The 14842-nt window shown below is 45.3% G+C and overlaps 3 non-coding genes across 3 annotated transcripts; all 3 read right to left on the bottom strand.

Annotated features, from left to right (window-relative positions):
- Positions 1-2726: 2726 nt before the first annotated feature.
- Positions 2727-2799, bottom strand: TRNAQ-CUG (transfer RNA glutamine (anticodon CUG)). Its single transcript has one exon. It is a non-coding gene; the product is annotated as a tRNA-Gln (tRNA).
- A 3491-nt stretch (positions 2800-6290) lies between these two features.
- Positions 6291-6363, bottom strand: TRNAR-CCG (transfer RNA arginine (anticodon CCG)). The gene has a single exon. It is a non-coding gene; the product is annotated as a tRNA-Arg (tRNA).
- Positions 6364-9853: 3490 nt separating this feature from the next.
- TRNAQ-CUG (transfer RNA glutamine (anticodon CUG)) lies at positions 9854-9926 on the bottom strand. The gene has a single exon. It is a non-coding gene; the product is annotated as a tRNA-Gln (tRNA).
- Positions 9927-14842: the final 4916 nt, after the last annotated feature.

The raw sequence follows: 14842 nt of genomic DNA, 5'->3' as shown, positions 1-14842 counted from the left end.
GACAAGACTTCTAGTGGCAGATATGAAGATGCCGGATCATAAATGGACCCCTAGGTGATGCCATCAGGGATAAGCCATGCAAGTTTATAATGAGATGAACAGATCCACCGTAACCAGAAAGAAAACTGACCAAAACAAACATGAGTATGAAACACAAGGCAAGGAAAGACTGTGGAGAAGATTTAAGGGAAGATTTACGAGCCCCTAGTGCCTCCTTTCACCACATGAGCATCATATTTTTAATTATGCTCGTGTGGCCCAACAAGGACAAAATCACAGCGCCAAATTTACAAAGTGGAACAATACATGCATTGCGCCACTTTGTAACCCTTTGCGCCAGGCATAAAGTGTGCAAAGGGGGCGCTCCACATTAGAGGGACCAAAAAAATGACACCAAGAAATCTAGGAGATTTCTTTGCGTCATTTTTCGGCACTTTTAACCGATGCTCAAAGCAGGCGCTAAAAGGAGGAACACCATTGTTTGCAATGTGTGTCAATGGGCTTTGCAGGATTAGCGTCAACATTTTTATTGCTAATCCTGCAAAGCTTAGAACTAGTGTAAAAAAATGTCATTCTAATTCCGTAGCTATCGCCATGGTGGACCGTGTCTTAGATGGGGCTCACACATTGTAGCGTTAGGGGGGCGCTAAGGGGGGCAAGGAAAGTGGTGCTGCACTGGGTGCAGTGCCATTTTCTTTAAATCAGGCCCAAATTTCTTCAAAAATAGACACTATATAACAAACTCCTCTTTTCTATCAGTGCAGTTTTCTTCTCTTGTTCTTCTCTTCCATCGCATCTACTGCTGGAAGCAGATGCTCAGTAACAATACCGTCTTCCACTCACCAACCGATGGGTAGCCAACAATGACTATTTTTTGTAACTGCAGCAAACTGCGAGCAGAGCAAGGCATTCAGGAGGATTCACAATGCCAAATGACTAGCTGAACCGGAGCAGGAGTGTATGGATGCTGGCTTCGATAGCGACTCGTACCACCAACACTCACGCTTCTAATTCACAGACTAAGAAATCCCAAAGACCCAGTGCTCCTACTACATCCTTTTCGCTTCCAGCCTGCCATAAAGAACACCCCACTGGCTGCCTCACCCGTAGGATGTACATTCCGGTGTACCATTGTCTGGAGAAAAGGGATGTAGAATGGACGGAACATCCGCAGTACAGCACGGGGCGACTATTCGTTCAATAATTTTAAGGGCATGGCCTAAGCTGGCAAGGGGGCGGTTCATCGGCCGAGAGATTGTCGGTTAGCGCCGTAGTTGTGCACATCGTTGGTGGGCAGAAGCTGCTCTGTACTGTTTGCAAACAAAGCCATGTGAGGGGGGTAGGGTGGATGTGTGTGCTTGCTTGCCTCTTCAGATGAGGTGGAGCAGACTGGAGTGAGGCCACAGGGATGGCCTTTCATCTCTCAAGCAGGAGCATGTGAAAGGACACCAGTGGCCCATAGAACACCCTTGCAAATTAAAAATAAGTAGTTAAGTAAGTAATAAATGGAGGTGGCCGAGCCGTGCCGAACGTAAGAAAGGCGCGGCTGCCATATGTAAACATAAAACCCATCTGCCACCTTGCAATAATTAAAGGAACTGGAATGCCTTACGCACTCTCCAAAAACCTGGTACAACAGGAAGAAGGTGTGGTGCAAAGTCTAGAACTGCAGACTTTAGAATCAAGGACCGGGGTTTGAGTCACAGCGTCAGCTCAACATCACTTAATCTCCCCGTGCCACCAAAAAATGAATATGCCCTTCTGTAATGTAGCTGTTACTCATTAAAGGTCTCCAATACCTTCCCAGAGTTAAAACAAGTACTTAACTAAAATCAACAAGTGAACCTCTGTTCTTGCTCAGCAGCCACACTCAATAGACTAGAGAAAATTAACTAGGCAGCTTAGAGAGGGCGCAGAGAGCCCACAAAACCAAAGGTGACCAAGATAACAGCCTGATTTATAGCCTTGTTTACAGCTAAACTAAGATCAAGAATGCTTTGAGAAGCTTCCCTGAACACAAACAGGAAACAACATAAAAAAGCAGTCCCCTAAAGACAAGATACTCAGGACAAAGCATAATTATACAGTAGTTGGTGCCTGCTCCCAAAGAGAAAAAGGAGGGACTAATAGGCATGATTGACCACTATCAAAGGAACTATTTTTAAATGACACTGAAACCAGAAAATGAAATCTCTTTAAGCCCACATATAAGTATACTAAAGTATACAAGAGGCCGTACACTTATGCTCAACCTAAAAATGAACGAGCACGAATCAGATAAAGAGATAAGAAAACCTTTCATATTTCAGATGCACAAACGTAAAGATCTAGAAAAGAGTGGGTGGCGCCCACAGGCAGGTGGGGGGTGATCAACTGTAACATTGGCACTACAGGGTCTGTGCAGGGGGTTCTGTGGGCACAGCAGTCGTGCTCGCAGCTCGTGGTGCTAAGAACCATGTCCCCTATGGTGCTTGGGCTGCTGCTGGGACAACTTGCCTGCTGGTAAAGCCCTTTTAGGTAGGTCAACGGCCATGAGACAAACTTGCATCCATCCAGGTGGTGGTAGGTGCCGGAAGGCAGCTCCTTACATAGAACTCATAAAATGGTGGCGTTCATATAACAAAGACGGACCCTCTGAAGATAATTTGATGAACGTAATTTTCTATAAATATCACAAGCTTGCATCTGGTCCTATTTTCCAGGGATATAAAAAACAGCTCCTCACGCGACCCAGGTGGGACTTGAACCCACAATCCCCAGCTCCAGAGGCTGATGCCTTATCCATTAGGCCACTGGGCCAGTTGTAAAAGGTTTTGGTGCAGGACATCTCGTGTCAGGGGTCGTCAGAGATAAAGTGACCAGTCACAGAGGCACCCTTTCTGGACTTTGTCAGTACATATCAGTTATCAGGTATCTTGTTCCAATTTGTCTAACCATGACTACAACTCCCAGAATGCACTACTTTAAATCAAAACATGAACTGGAAAAGCCGTGTCCCTGTGACATTGAGCATCTGGTCATCCTACGCAGAGGCTTCTGAAAGTGACAGATGATGTCAGCAGAGGACGAGTCCTATGGAAACCTGAAGTAGGTAGATGTGTGCATGGATGTCGTATTGCACAACCGCTGGCACCTCTTTTTAGACGGGTGTGATCATGTGGTCATGAAAATGCCCCCACTAACAGTAAAAGAGGGCCAATGCCTGAAGAGGGTGACCTACTGTCCCATGCTGTATCTGGTGGGAGGCACCCGAAAATACCAAAGGATAGGAGGGCTCACGCACAGCCATGCTATGAACATATCTTTGATTTAAAAGAAACCTTCCTACTGGCAGCTTTTGCTGTCTCGTCAGCCGAATGCAATAATTGTAGAAAATAAAATCCCCCTAAAAATACTCACATGTATGCCGAGTGGCTTTATGCAATGCATGACACCTACAACTAGTTCTGGCGCTTATTCCAACAACACCTTGTACGGTTTCAACCTTAAAATTGAAGCTGATATTTACAGAGCACTGTTTGCTATGTGCTAACAATGCAGGGCTGGATGAACATCCCATAAATGACAAGACTTCTAGTGGCAGATATGAAGATGCCGGATCATAAATGGACCCCTAGGTGATGCCATCAGGGATAAGCCATGCAAGTTTATAATGAGATGAACAGATCCACCATAACCAGAAAGAAAACTGACCAAAACAAACATGAGTATGAAACACAAGGCAAGGAAAGACTGTGGAGAAGATTTAAGGGAAGATTTACGAGCCCCTAGTGCCTCCTTTCACCACATGAGCATCATATTTTTTATTACGCTCGTGTGGCCCAGCAAGGACAAAATCACAGCGCCAAATTTACAAAGTGGAACAATACATGCATTGCGCCACTTTGTAACCCTTTGCGCCAGGCATAAAGTGTGCAAAGGGGGCGCTCCCCATAAGAGGGATAAAAAAAATGACACCAAGAAATCTAGGAGATTTCTTTGCGTCTTTTTTCGGCACTTTTAACCCCTGCTCAAAGCAGGCGCTAAAAGGAGGAACACCATTGTTTGCAATGGGTGTCAATGGGCTTTGCAGGATTAGTGTCAACATTTTTGTTGCTAATCCTGCAAAGCTTAGAGCAAGTGTAAAAAAAATTGATTCTAATTCCCTAACTATCGCCATGGTGGACCGTGTCTTAGATGGGGCTCATACATTGTAGCGTTAGGGGGGCGCTAAGGGGGGCAAGGTAAGTGGTGCTGCACTGGATGCAGTGCCATTTTCCTTAAATCAGGCCCAAATTTCTTCAAAACATAGACACTATGTAACAAACTCCTCTTTTCTATCAGTGCAGTTTTCTTCTCTTGTTCTTCTCTTCCATCGCATCTACTGCTGGAAGCGGGTGCACAGTAACAATACCGTCTTCCACTCACCAACCGATGGGTAGCCAAAAATGACTATTTTTTGTAACTGCAGCAAACTGCAAGCAGAGCAAGGCATTCAGGAGGATTCACAATGCCAAATGACTAGCTGAACCGGAGCAGGAGTGTATGGATGCTGGCTACGATAGCGACTCGTACCACCAACACTCACGCTTCTAATTCACAGACTAAGAAATCCCAAAGACCCAGTGCTCCTACTACATCATTTTCGCTTCCACCCTGCCATAAAGAACACCCCACTGGCTGCCTCACCCGTAGGATGTACATTCCGGTGTCCCATTGTCTGGAGGAAAGGGATGTAGAATGGACGGAACATCCGCAGTACAGCACGGGGCGACTATTCGTTCAATAATTTTAAGGGCATCGCCTAAGCTGGCAAGGGGGCGGTTCATCGGCCGAGAGATTGTCGGTTAGCGCCGTAGTTGTGCACATCGTTGGTGGGCAGAAGCTGCTCTGTACTGTTTGCAAACAAAGCCATGTGAGGGGGGTAGGGTGGATGTGTGTGCTTGCTTGCCTCTTCAGATGAGGTGGAGCAGACTGGAGTGAGGCCACAGGGATGGCCTTTCATCTCTCAAGCAGGAGCATGTGAAAGGACACCAGTGGCCCATAGAACACCCTTGCAAATTAAAAATAAGTAGTTAAGTAAGTAATAAATGGAGGTGGCCGAGCCGTGCCGAACGTAAGAAAGGCGCGGCTGCCATATGTAAACATAAAACCCATCTGCCACCTTGCAATAATTAAAGGAACTGGAATGCCTTACGCACTCTCCAAAAACCTGGTACAACAAGGAGAAGGTGTGGTGCAAAGTCTAGAACTGCAGACTTTAGAATCAAGGACCGGGGTTTGAGTCACAGCGTCAGCTCAACATCACTTAATCTCCCCGTGCCACCAAAAAATGACTATGCCCTTCTGTAATGTAGCTGTTACTCATTAAAGGTCTCCAATACCTTCCCAGAGTTAAAACAAGTACTTAACTAAAATCCACAAGTGAACCTCTGTTCTTGCTCAGCAGCCACACTCAATAGACTAGAGAAAATTAACTAGGCAGCTTAGAGAGGGCGCAGAGAGCCCACAAAACCAAAGGTGACCAAGATAACAGCCTGATTTATAGCCTTGTTTACAGCTAAACTAAGATCAAGAATGCTTTGAGAAGCTTCCCTGAACACAAACAGGAAACAACATAAAAAAGCAGTCCCCTAAAGACAAGATACTCAGGACAAAGCATAATTATACAGTAGTTGGTGTCTGCTCCCAAAGAGAAAAAGGAGGGACTAATAGGCATGATTGACCGCTATCAAAGGAACTATTTTTAAATGACACTGAAACCAGAAAATGAAATCTCTTTAAGCCCACATACAAGTATACTAAAGTATACAAGAGGCCGTACACTTATGCTCAACCTAAAAATGAACGAGCACGAATCAGATAAAGAGATAAGAAAACCTTTCATATTTCAGATGCACAAACGTAAAGATCTAGAAAAGAGTGGGTGGCGCCCACAGGCAGGTGGGGGGTGATCAACTGTAACATTGGCACTACAGGGTCTGTGCAGGGGGTTCTGTGGGCACAGCAGTCGTGCTCGCAGCTCGTGGTGCTAAGAACCATGTCCCCTATGGTGCTTGGGCTGCTGCTGGGACAACTTGCCTGCTGGTAAAGCCCTTTTAGGTAGGTCAACGGGCATCAGACAAACTTGCATCCATCCAGCTGGTGGTAGGTGCCGGAAGGCAGCTCCTTACATAGAACTCATAAAATGGTGGCGTTCATATAACAAAGACGGACCCTCTGAAGATAATTTGATGAACGTAATTTTCTATAAATATCACAAGCTTGCATCTGGTCCTATTTTCCAGGGATATAAAAAACAGCTCCTCACACGACCCAGGTGGGACTTGAACCCACAATCCCCAGCTCCGGAGGCTGATGCCTTATCCATTAGGCCACTGGGCCAGTTGTAAAAGGTTTTGGTGCAGGACATCTCGTGTCAGGGGTCGTCAGAGATAAAGTGACCAGTCACAGAGGCACCCTTTCTGGACTTTGTCAGTACATATCAGTTATCAGGTATCTTGTTCCAATTTGTCTAACCATGACTACAACTCCCAGAATGCACTACTTTAAATCAAAACATGAACTGGAAAAGCCGTGTCCCTGTGACATTGAGCATCTGGTCATCCTAAGCAGAGGCTTCTGAAAGTGACAGATGATGTCAGCAGAGGACGAGTCCTATGGAAACCTGAAGTAGGTAGATGTGTGCATGGATGTCGTATTGCACAACCGCTGGCACCTCTTTTTAGACGGATGTGATCATGTGGTCATGAAAATGCCCCCACTAACAGTAAAAGAGGGCCAATGCCTGAAGTGGGTGACCTACTGTCCCATGCTGTATCTGGTGGGAGGCACCCGAAAATACCAAAGGATAGGAGGGCTCACGCACAGCCATGCTATGAACATATCTTTGATTTAAAAGAAACCTTCCTACTGGCAGCTTTAGCTGTCTCGTCAGCCGAATGCAATAATTGTAGAAAATAAAATCCCCCTAAAAATACTCACATGTATGCCGAGTGGCTTTATGCAAAGCATGACACCTACAACTAGTTCTGGCGCTTATTCCAACAACACCTTGTACGGTTTCAACCTTAAAATTGAAGCTGATATTTACAGAGCACTGTTTGCTATGTGCTAACAATGCAGGGCTGGATGAACATCCCATAAATGACAAGACTTCTAGTGGCAGATATGAAGATGCCGGATCATAAATGGACCCCCAGGTGATGCCATCAGGGATAAGCCATGCAAGTTTATATTGAGATGAACAGATCCACCGTAACCAGAAAGAAAACTGACCAAAACAAACATGAGTATGAAACACAAGGCAAGGAAAGACTGTGGAGAAGATTTAAGGGAAGATTTACAAGCCCCTAGTGCCTCCTTTCACCACATGAGCATCATATTTTTTATTACGCTCGTGTGGCCCAACAAGGACAAAATCACAGCGCCAAATTTACAAAGTGGAACAATACATGCATTGCGCCACTTTGTAACCCTTTGCGCCAGGCATAAAGTGTGCAAAGGGGGCGCTCCCCATTAGAGGGACCAAAAAAATGACACCAAGAAATCTAGGAGATTTCTTGGCGTCATTTTTCAGCACTTTTAACTCCTGCTCAAAGCAGGCGCTAAAAGGAGGAACACCATTGTTTGCAATGTGTGTCAATGGGCTTTGCAGGATTAGCGTCAACATTTTGATTGCTAATCCTGCAAAGCTTAGAACTAGTGTAAAAAAATGTCATTCTAATTCCGTAACTATCGCCATGGTGGACCGTGTCTTAGATGGGGCTCACACATTGTAGCGTTAGGGGGGCGCTAAGGGGGGCAAGGAAAGTGGTGCTGCACTGGGTGCAGTGCCATTTTCTTTAAATCAGGCCCAAATTTCTTCAAAAATAGACACTATATAACAAACTTCTCTTTTCTATCAGTGCAGTTTTCTTCTCTTGTTCTTCTCTTCCATCGCATCTACTGCTGCAAGCAGATGCTCAGTAACAATACCGTCTTCCACTCACCAACCGATGGGTAGCCAAAAATGACTATTTTTTGTAACTACAGCAAACTGCGAGCAGAGCAAGGCATTCAGGAGGATTCACAATGCCAAATGACTAGCTGAACCGGAGCAGGAGTGTATGGATGCTGGCTACGATAGCGACTCGTACCACCAACACTCACGCTTCTAATTCACAGACTAAGAAATCCCAAAGACCCAGTGCTCCTACTACATCCTTTTCGCTTCCAGCCTGCCATAAAGAACACCCCACTGGCTGCCTCACCCGTAGGATGTACATTCCGGTGTCCCATTGTCTGGAGAAAAGGGATGTAGAATGGACGGAACATCCGCAGTACAGCACGGGGCGACTATTCGTTCAATAATTTTAAGGCCATCGGCTAAGCTGGCAAGGGGGCGGTTCATCGGCCGAGACATTGTCGGTTAGCGCCGTAGTTGTGCACATCGTTGGTGGGCAGAAGCTGCTCTGTACTGTTTGCAAACAAAGCCATGTGAGGGGGGTAGGGTGGATGTGTGTGCTTGCTTGCCTCTTCAGATGAGGTGGAGCAGACTGGAGTGAGGCCACAGGGATGGCCTTTCATCTCTCAAGCAGGAGCATGTGAAAGGACACCAGTGGCCCATAGAACACCCTTGCAAATTAAAAATAAGTAGTTAAGTAAGTAATAAATGGAGGTGGCCGAGCCGTGCCGAACGTAAGAAAGGCGCGGCTGCCATATGTAAACATAAAACCCATCTGCCACCTTGCAATAATTAAAGGAACTGGAATGCCTTACACACTCTCCAAAAACCTGGTACCACAGGAAGAAGGTGTGGTGCAAAGTCTAGAACTGCAGACTTTAGAATCAAGGACCGGGGTTTGAGTCACAGCGTCAGCTCAACATCACTTAATCTCCCCGTGCCACCAAAAAATGAATATGCCCTTCTGTAATGTAGCTGTTACTCATTAAAGGTCTCCAATACCTTCCCAGAGTTAAAACAAGTACTTAACTAAAATCAACAAGTGAACCTCTGTTCTTGCTCAGCAGCCACACTCAATAGACTAGAGAAAATTAACTAGGCAGCTTAGAGAGGGCGCAGAGAGCCCACAAAACCAAAGGTGACCAAGATAACAGCCTGATTTATAGCCTTGTTTACAGCTAAACTAAGATCAAGAATGCTTTGAGAAGCTTCCCTGAACACAAACAGGAAACAACATAAAAAAGCAGTCCCCTAAAGACAAGATACTCAGGACAAAGCATAATTATACAGTAGTTGGTGCCTGCTCCCAAAGAGAAAAAGGAGGGACTAATAGGCATGATTGACCGCTATCAAAGGAACTATTTTTAAATGACACTGAAACCAGAAAATGAAATCTCTTTAAGCCCACATACAAGTATACTAAAGTATACAAGAGGCCGTACACTTATGCTCAACCTAAAAATGAACGAGCACGAATCAGATAAAGAGATAAGAAAACCTTTCATATTTCAGATGCACAAACGTAAAGATCTAGAAAAGAGTGGGTGGCGCCTACAGGCAGGTGAGGGGTGATCAACTGTAACATTGGCACTACAGGGTCTGTGCAGGGGGTTCTGTGGGCATAGCAGTCGTGCTCGCAGCTCGTGGTGCTAAGAACCATGTCCCCTATGGTGCTTGGGCTGCTGCTGGGACAACTTGCCTGCTGGTAAAGCCCTTTTAGGTAGGTCAACGGGCATCAGACAAACTTGCATCCATCCAGCTGGTGGTAGGTGCCGGAAGGCAGCTCCTTACATAGAACTCATAAAATGGTGGCGTTCATATAACAAAGACGGACCCTCTGAAGATAATTTGACGAAAGTAATTTTCTATAAATATCACAAGCTTGCATCTGGTCCTATTTTCCAGGGATATAAAAAACAGCTCCTCACGCGACCCAGGTGGGACTTGAACCCACAATCACCAGCTCCAGAGGCAGATGCCTTATCCATTAGGCCACTGGGCCAGTTGTAAAAGGTTTTGGTGCAGGACATCTCGTGTCAGGGGTCGTCAGAGATAAAGTGACCAGTCACAGAGGCACCCTTTCTGGACTTTGTCAGTACATATCAGTTATCAGGTATCTTGTTCCAATTTGTCTAACCATGACTACAACTCCCAGAATGCACTACTTTAAATCAAAACATGAACTGGAAAAGCCGTGTCCCTGTGACATTGAGCATCTGGTCATCCTAAGCAGAGGCTTCTGAAAGTGACAGATGATGTCAGCAGAGGACGAGTCCTATGGAAACCTGAAGTAGGTAGATGTGTGCATGGATGTCGTATTGCACAACCGCTGGCACCTCTTTTTAGACGGATGTGATCATGTGGTCATGAAAATGCCCCCACTAACAGTAAAAGAGGGCCAATGCCTGAAGAGGGTGACCTACTGTCCCATGCTGTATCTGGTGGGAGGCACCCGAAAATACCAAAGGATAGGAGGGCTCACGCACAGCCATGCTATGAACATATCTTTGATTTAAAAGAAACCTTCCTACTGGCAGCTTTAGCTGTCTCGTCAGCCGAATGCAATAATTGTAGAAAATAAAATCCCCCTAAAAATACTCACATGTATGCCGAGTGGCTTTATGCAATGCATGACACCTACAACTAGTTCTGGCGCTTATTCCAACAACACCTTGTACGGTTTCAACCTTAAAATTGAAGCTGATATTTTCAGAGCACTGTTTGCTATGTGCTAACAATGCAGGGCTGGATGAACATCCCATAAATGACAAGACTTCTAGTGGCAGATATGAAGATGCCGGATCATAAATGGACCCTTAGGTGATGCCATCAGGGATAAGCCATGCAAGTTTATAATGAGATGAACAGATCCACCGTAACCAGAAAGAAAACTGACCAAAACAAACATGAATATGAAACACAAGGCAAGGAAAGACTGTGGAGAAGATTTAAGGGAAGATTTACGAGCCCCTAGTGCCTCCTTTCACCACATGAGCATCATATTTTTTATTACGCTCGTGTGGCCCAACAAGGACAAAATCACAGCGCCAAATTTACAAAGTGGAACAATACATGCATTGCGCCACTTTGTAACCCTTTGCGCCAGGCATAAAGTGTGCAAAGGGGGCGCTCCCCATTAGAGGGATAAAAAAAATGACACCAAGAAATCTAGGAGATTTCTTTGCGTCTTTTTTCAGCACTTTTAACCCCTGCTCAAAGCAGGCGCTAAAAGGAGGAACACCATTGTTTGCAATGGGTGTGAATGGGCTTTGCAGGATTAGTGTCAACATTTTTGTTGCTAATCCTGCAAAGCTTAGAACTAGTGTAAAAAAATTTGATTCTAATTCCCTAACTATCGCCATGGTGGACCGTGTCTTAGATGGGGCTCATACATTGTAGCGTTAGGGGGGCGCTAAGGGGGGCAAGGTAAGTGGTGCTGCACTGGGTGCAGTGCCATTTTCCATAAATCAGTCCCAAATTTCTACAAAACATAGGCACTATGTAACAAACTCCTCTTTTCTATCAGTGCAGTTTTCTTCTCTTGTTCTTCTCTTCCATCGCATCTACTGCTGCAAGCGGGTGCACAGTAACAATACCGTCTTCCACTCACCAACCGATGGGTAGCCAAAAATGACTATTTTTTGTAACTGCAGCAAACTGCAAGCAGAGCAAGGCATTCAGGAGGATTCACAATGCCAAATGACTAGCTGAACCGGAGCAGGAGTGTATGGATGCTGGCTATGATAGCGACTCGTACCACCAACACTCACGCTTCTAATTCACAGACTAAGAAATCCCAAAGACCCAGTGCTCCTACTACATCATTTTCGCTTCCAGCCTGCCATAAAAAACACCCCACTGGCTGCCTCACCCGTAGGGTGTACATTCCGGTGTCCCATTGTCTGGAGGAAAGGGATTTAGAATGGACGGAACATCCGCAGTACAGCACGGGGCGACTATTCGTTCAATAATTTTAAGGGCATTGCCTAAGCTGGCAAGGGGGCGGTTCATCGGCCGAGAGATTGTCGGTTAGCGCCGTAGTTGTGCACATCGTTGGTGGGCAGAAGATGCTCTGTACTGTTTGCAAACAAAGCCATGTGAGGGGGGTAGGGTGGATGTGTGTGCTTGCTTGCCTCTTCAGATGAGGTGGAGCAGACTGGAGTGAGGCCACAGGGATGGCCTTTCATCTCTCAAGCAGGAGCATGTGAAAGGACACCAGTGGCCCATAGAACACCCTTGCGAAATAAAAATAAGTAGTTAAATAAATAATAAATGGAGGTGGCCGAGCCGTGCCGAACGTAAGAAAGGCGCTGCTGCCATATGTAAACATAAAACCCATCTGCCACCTTGCAATAATTAAAGGAACTGGAATGCCTTACGCACTCTCCAAAAACCTGGTACAACAGGGAGAAGGTGTGGTGCAAAGTCTAGAACTGCAGACTTTAGAATCAAGGACCGGGGTTTGAGTCACAGCGTCAGCTCAACATCACTTAATCTCCCCGTGCCACCAAAAAATGAATATGCCCTTCTGTAATGTAGCTGTTACTCATTAAAGGTCTCCAATACCTTCCCAGAGTTAAACAAGTACTTAACTAAAATCAACAAGTGAACCTCTGTTCTTGCTCAGCAGCCACACTCAATAGACTAGAGAAAATTAACTAGGCAGCTTAGAGAGGGCGCAGAGAGCCCACAAAATCAAAGGTGACCAAGATAACAGCCTGATTTATAGCCTTGTTTACAGCTAAACTAAGATCAAGAATGCTTTGAGAACCTTCCCTGAACACAAACAGGAAACAACATAAAAAAGCAGTCCCCTAAAGACAAGATACTCAGGACAAAGCATAATTATACAGTAGTTGGTGCCTGCTCCCAAAGAGAAAAAGGAGGGACTAATAGGCATCATTGACCACTATCAAAGGAACCATTTTTAAATGACACTGAAACCAGAAAATGAAATCTCTTTAAGCCCACATATAAGTATACTAAAGTATACAAGAGGCCGTACACTTATGCTCAACCTAAAAATGAACGAGCACGAATCAGATAAAGAGATAAGAAAACCTTTCATATTTCAGATGCACAAACGTAAAGATCTAGAAAAGAGTGGGTGGCGCCCACAGGCAGGTGGGGGATGATCAACTGTAACATTGGCACTACAGGGTCTGTGCAGGGGGTTCTGTGGGCACAGCAGTCGTGCTCGCAGCTCGTGGTGCTAAGAACCATGTCCCCTATGGTGCTTGGGCTGCTGCTGGGACAACTTGCCTGCTGGTAAAGCCCTTTTAGGTAGGTCAACGGGCATCAGACAAACTTGCATCCATCCAGCTGGTGGTAGGTGCCGGAAGGCAGCTCCTTACATAGAACTCATAAAATGGTGGCGTTCATATAACAAAGACGGACCCTCTGAAGATAATTTGATGAACGTAATTTTCTATAAATATCACAAGCTGGCATCTGGTCCTATTTTCCAGGGATATAAAAAAAAGCTCCTCACGCGACACAAGTGGGACTTGAACCCACAATCCCCAGCTACGGAGGGTGATGCCTTATCCATTAGGCCACTGGGCCAGTTGTAAAATGTTTTGGTGCAGGACATCTCGTGTCAGGGGTCGTCAGAGATAAAGTGACCAGTCACAGAGGCACCCTTTCTGGACTTTGTCAGTACATATCAGTTATCAGGTATCTTGTTCCAATTTGTCTAACCATGACTACAACTCCCAGAATGCACTACTTTAAATCAAAACATGAACTGGAAAAGCCGTGTCCCTGTGACATTGAGCATCTGGTCATCCTAAGCAGAGGCTTCTGAAAGTGACAGATGATGTCAGCAGAGGACGAGTCCTATGGAAACCTGAAGTAGGTAGATGTGTGCATGGATGTCGTATTGCACAACCGCTGGCACCTCTTTTTGGACGGATGTGATCATGTGGTCATGAAAATGCCCCCACTAACAGTAAAAGAGGGCCAATGCCTGAAGAGGGTGACCTACTGTCCCATGCTGTATCTGGTGGGAGGCACCCGAAAATACCAAAGGATAGGAGGGCTCACGCACAGCCATGCTATGAACATATCTTTGATTTAAAAGAAACCTTCCTACTGGCAGCTTTAGCTGTCTCGTCAGCCGAATGCAATAATTGTAGGAAATAAAATCCCCCTAAAAATACTCACATGTATGCCGAGTGGCTTTATGCAAAGCATGACACCTACAACTAGTTCTGGCGCTTATTCCAACAACACCTTGTACGGCTTCAACCTTAAAATTGAAGCTGATATTTACAGAGCACTGTTGGCTATGTGCTAACAATGCAGGGCTGGATGAACATCCCATAAATGACAAGACTTCTAGTGGCAGATATGAAGATGCCGGATCATAAATGGACCCCTAGGTGATGCCATCAGGGATAAGCCATGCAAGTTTATAATGAGATGAACAGATCCACCGTAACCAGAAAGAAAACTGACCAAAACAAACATGAGTATGAAACACAAGGCAAGGAAAGACTGTGGAGAAGATTTAAGGGAAGATTTACGAGCCCCTAGTGCCTCCTTTCACCACATGAGCATCATATTTTTTATTACGCTCGTGTGGCCCAACAAGGACAAAATCACAGCGCCAAATTTACAAAGTGGAACAATACATGCATTGCGCCACTTTGTAACCCTTTGCGCCAGGCATAAAGTGTGCAAAGGGGGCGCTCCCCATTAGAGGGACCAAAAAAATGACACCAAGAAATCTAGGAGATTTCTTGGCGTAATTTTTCGGCACTTTTAACCCCTGCTCAAAGCAGTCGCTAAAAGGAGGAACACCATTGTTTGCAATGTGTGTCAATGGGCTTTGCAGGATTAGCGTCAACATTTTTATTGCTAATCCTGCAAAGCTTAGAACTAGTGTAAAAAAATTTCATTCTAATTCCGTAACTA

Source organism: Pleurodeles waltl, chromosome 9 (genome assembly GCF_031143425.1).
Source record: "Pleurodeles waltl isolate 20211129_DDA chromosome 9, aPleWal1.hap1.20221129, whole genome shotgun sequence".
Lineage (NCBI taxonomy): Eukaryota > Metazoa > Chordata > Amphibia > Caudata > Salamandridae > Pleurodeles > Pleurodeles waltl.
This window is presented reverse-complemented; position numbering and strand designations above follow the sequence as displayed.